The sequence below is a fragment of the Parasteatoda tepidariorum genome, chromosome 5, assembly GCF_982258835.1.
Source record: "Parasteatoda tepidariorum strain Cologne lab strain chromosome 5, Ptep-v5.0, whole genome shotgun sequence".
Taxonomy (NCBI): domain Eukaryota; kingdom Metazoa; phylum Arthropoda; class Arachnida; order Araneae; family Theridiidae; genus Parasteatoda; species Parasteatoda tepidariorum.
In genome coordinates, this window is record NC_141759.1 from 96,966,612 (window position 1) to 96,971,633 (window position 5,022).

The window sequence follows — 5,022 nt, forward strand, 5'->3', positions numbered from 1 at the left end:
TTCGAAAAACTGTCTTAAATGGGAATTCAGATGGGTCCACTGTAAGTGAGTGTTCATCATAGCGTAGTTCGACAGTAGTTGAAAAAGACAACAACGCATTTTTACTTTAATTTTTATAAGTATTAAGAATTTTTAAACAAAGTCGAAGAATTTCTCTTGTGGTCCAACACTGAAATACAGTTGTTAAAAACAGAATACCATTTTTCTTTGTTATTCTGTTTTTAACACCACTAGATGGCGCCACGAGATTTAGAACTCTCTAAGAACAACAATTTTTTAGTTAGTTTGATTATGTTACTGTCATAGGAGAGATCATGTTTTTGTAGTGTTTAGTGCTGTTAATATACACATGTTAACCATTTCGATGGAGTATATTTATTGAGTTTGTGGTCACTGTTTTGATTTATTTAGATACGTACCGACCCGGGTAGAAGAACAAGGTAAGAAACTTTTTATTTGATACCTGTTCTATTGAAGTAGATAAAGAAATAAGTTATCTTTTTTAACAACAGTCTTCGAATTTCATTGATCCACAAAATTTGATTTTTGTGTAGTTTAATGATTAATGCGGGGGGAGGATATAAAAATTGAAAACAGTGTTCTTACACAATATTTAAACAGCTATTTACTTCATTATTTCATATGCGATCATTAATGAACACCGTGTACTTATTTGGGACCTCCTTGCCGAGTGGTTTCGCCGTTCCGCTAAACGCTCGGGAGCGTGGGTAGCAGGTTAATACCCCGAATTAAATCTGAGTGTACCTTTGTGGTATTCTGCTCTAACTCTTCTGTTCTTCAACTTGACATGGGCTTATAAAGGCGTACTTTGTAATGAGCTCACATGTCTGCATATGCACAGTCCCTGGCCAAATTATTAGACGCACTATAAGATTCTATGTAAAATCTTAATTATGAGGTGATACTATACAGCTTTATTGTTTTTAGGCTGCAGAAACCAGTTTGCACTTGCTTATTCTCGTGTATCAATTGGTTATCATTGTAATGCAATACGTTAAAAATAAATACAAATAGGAAGTATATCAAAAATCTGAATAAAAACCCATTACATGCATGCTTAAATATAAAAGTATTGCATATAAACTCGAGCAAAACATGTAATTATTAAAAAAGCTACAATGCGTCGAATAATTTGGTCTAACTATAATAATATAGGGGAGAGTCGGGTAGCCCCGCCCACTTAAGGAGTATTGCTTATATTTATGTATAATATTGAGTAATAATCAATATTTTTGTATGTTTCTATTGTTTTATCATCTAATTAAATAATACAAAAAGAATAAACCAAAAAAAAGAACAGTTGAACTTAAAAAAATAGAAATTTAAAAAAACATGTTTTTCAGCTCTTTTCAAAATGTGTCGGGTAGCCCCGCCCAGTTACAAAAATTATGTTTTTTGACTGTTTTTTCAGGTGTAAATGAAAATGACGTATGTATTGACAATAGATAAACCTCATTTATCATTTTTATCACAAAATTATTTTATTCATTACATATTTATATACTTTTTAGTGAATTCTATCGTTTAATAACAATAATTTAATTACAACAATATTTGTTGTTAAAAAAGCATATAACATTCAAATTTGAAGCAATAAAATAATAATCTTTGCAACCGTACATTTATCGACGAAATAAAATTGTGTCATTCATGTGAGCGGGGCTACCCGAAATCCAATTTTTTTTTGTAAATTTGTAATTACTCGAACAATTTTTCACATATAAAATTCTTTCTTTGTGCAAATTAAACTTAAGACGACATAGTTTAACGCTGTTTGTATAGAAAAAATAATTCTTTTAGTATTAAAATAAAGTTTAATCGAAACATTCAACCTATTTTTCTTAATTTCATAACTACTGTAATCAACATATTTTCAAAACTATTGTTTACCATGATAACAGCTGCATAAATATGTGAAACTTTGAAAATAATCTTTTTTTAATACAACAATTAATGTCCGATGGCCCATTGACTTGAAAAAATATTCTATACATATGAAATTGACAGTGGGCGGGGGTAACCGCTGGGTGGGGCTACCCGACTCTCCTCTAATACTGTAATAACTGATATAATAAATATTCTGTATTTAAATAATATATCGTCTACTTTATCCAATCGCCTATCACAAATTCAAACCGGTTTCAGTCGCATAACAGCAATAAAGCTGTATAGTATCAACTGATAATTAAGATTTTACATAGAATCTTATAGTGCGACTAATAATTTGGCCAGAAATTGAAAGTGTAATAATAAATGAAAATATACATATTGTTTCTAAGTAGATTTGAATTCGAACTATTCAGTTTTTTGTAAAATTCTTCAGTGAATGCTTGTTTGACTTCTTAAGAATAGAATATAGAATTTGTATCGGTCCAAACGGCTGTATGAATTATATTTGCATGCGCATTTTTCTCAAAAGTATTCACCCAAGAATTTCTCTTCGTGATTCTGAAAAAAAAAAAAAGATTCTGTGGAAAATATTTTATTCCTTTTTTTTAGATTCTAGTCTCTTTTTTTTTTATAATCCTATTGACTAAACCCTTTCTCCCTTTTCAGAATGTCGCGATTTTTGAAATACTGTAAAATGTCGAGAGGAAACAAGAAATATTTCAGATCATATCGTCCAATATCCAAGCCGAATATATTGTGAAACTTATTCGAACATAGTTGAACTATTCGTCTGGAAACTACACCACTGTAGTCGAAATAGAATAGGCAGTTTTACAGGTTAAATTGTTTCGAAATGTTTCTCCAAATTGTTGATTTAGACATTGTAGAATTGAAAAGCTCATTGTGAGAAACTGCTTTTTCCTTCTTTGCAAATGAATTATTTTATACGGGGTCAGGTAATTTTATAACAAGTTACTAGTCTGATTTTTTATTCTGATTTTAATTATAAAATGGCCGCAGCAAGTGGCTGATTAACAACTATTCCAACTGATGTTAGTTGTTTAAGTTTTATCAGGGTAATTTTCTCTACTTTTTTTTTATTGTTATTTAAAAACAGTGTACCGCATTTTTACTTTTTTTTAAATTGTATTACATCACCGATATCTTTTGTAACTCATCACTAGTTTAAAATAAATCGCTTTATACGTTTTGAATGCTATAGGTATCACATTTATCTGCTTTTTTTATTGTGTTACATCCCAATATCTTTTTGTTGCTTATTACTTATTCAAATTAAAGCAAATTTTTTACATAAATTTTAATAGCTGTGTGCCGCATTTCGCCATTTTTTATTGAGTAACATCATCGATATTTTTTGTAGACTAGTTTAAAATAAAGCGCTGTAACTAAGTTTTAGAAGCTTTTACCACATTTCTCTCCTTTTTTGTGGCTTTACAGTAATTTAACACAATATTTACACTTTGCACAATATTTTTTGTGGCTTTACAGTAATTTAAATTAAAGCACCTTAATTATAAGTTTTAGAAGCTGTCCTACCACATTTCTCTGATTTTTTTTATCACCTATATCACTGTAGTTCATTGTAGCCTTATTAAAATTAAGTTCTTTAAGTTATAGAAATTTTAGTCGTTGGTAACTCATCAGTAGACTTTTGTAGCATTAGTTTTAAATATAACTTTTTAACCATATGTTTTAGAAGTTTTTACATTTTGTAGCACTAGTTTAGTTTTGTAGCTCATTGTACTCTAGCTTTATAGCTTTGTAGAGTTAAAAATGAAGCTTTTTAACCATACGTTTTAGAACTCTTTTGTAGCTCATCACTAATCAAAAATAAAGGTCTTTAACCATAAGTTTTAGAAGTTGTGTACCATATTTTTCTGTTTTTTTATTGTGTTATATCACAATATCTTTTTGTAGCTCATAATTAATTCAAATTAAAGCACCTAAATAATAAGTTTTAGAGGCTGATTACCACGTTTCTTTAAAATTCTAAATGATAAGAATGGTAAACGGTAATACATTTTTCCAACGTAATACAAAGTGATCTGAAAATTCGTTCATTTGACTGTAATAACTTAATATTTACTTGACTGTAAAACTTAATATTAATTACTACTATAATTAATTATAGTATTGCCAATGACATATTGTCGCAGGTAAATAAACGTTATTAATAAGTAATTTTTTTTATTTAATAGAAATTTGAAAAAAAAATAATTCCGAAAACCATCTGGCATAATTATATTCTTTTTAAAGGGGAAATTAATTCCGAGAATGAACTTCAGTGCTTAGAAAGAATAATTAAATAGTCACTTTTAGGAACGGATCTGATATTCCCAAAACAAGTTTCTCCAATTATTTAAAATTCTTTCATTGTTCTCTGACAGTATTTTCTGAAATTAATGAATGCATTTAAGATGAAGTGAGCGGTTGAATTGATGTAAGCATGTAAATTAACACTTCCAGACGAACTAATTAAATTCGAAGAGAGTAAATAAGTGATGAAGTTATTAGCTCGAATTTTTAGAATTGGATAAATTATTTATATTCCCTGTGTGTCATGACATAATATTTTATTTTCTTCCAGAAATAGTTTCAGAAAATTAAATAATTGTTTCCCGAAATAACATATCTGTGTTCTCTTAACTCTTCCTATTTGGTTTCTGGGTTAAATTTTTGATTTTAGTTTTTTTTTATTACATTTGTTCGTTATTAATTTCTGCCTATAAAGTATGAGTTTCCGAACTTATTGTTATGTTGTGGCACTTAAACGAGATTTAAAATTGGCTCACGACGCTCCAATCATTTTGCATTTGTAATATTTATTTTATGTATATAAATTTAACATACGTGTTCATACATGTTATGGAAATGGAAGTAACTGGTGAGATTAGAAATATAGATATGTCACCTGCTACCAAAAAAAAAAAAAAAAAAAAAAAAAAAAAAAAATTATTGTTTGCGACGTTTGGGAAATATCGCGTGATCTCTATATTATTATTGGATTGCTGATATTCAACAGTAGAAGTTAGTCCCGAAATTTGTTTACTCATTCCAAAGGCCAGAGATAGCCTGGTTGGTAGGGCACTT

At 29.0% G+C, this 5,022-nt stretch overlaps 1 long non-coding RNA gene across 1 annotated transcript; it reads left to right on the top strand.

Annotated features, from left to right (window-relative positions):
* Positions 1–230: 230 nt before the first annotated feature.
* LOC139426406 (uncharacterized) lies at positions 231–2,858 on the top strand. The gene is made up of 2 exons (XR_011637677.2): positions 231–440; positions 2,578–2,858. It is a non-coding gene; the product is annotated as an uncharacterized LOC139426406 (long non-coding RNA).
* Positions 2,859–5,022: the final 2,164 nt, after the last annotated feature.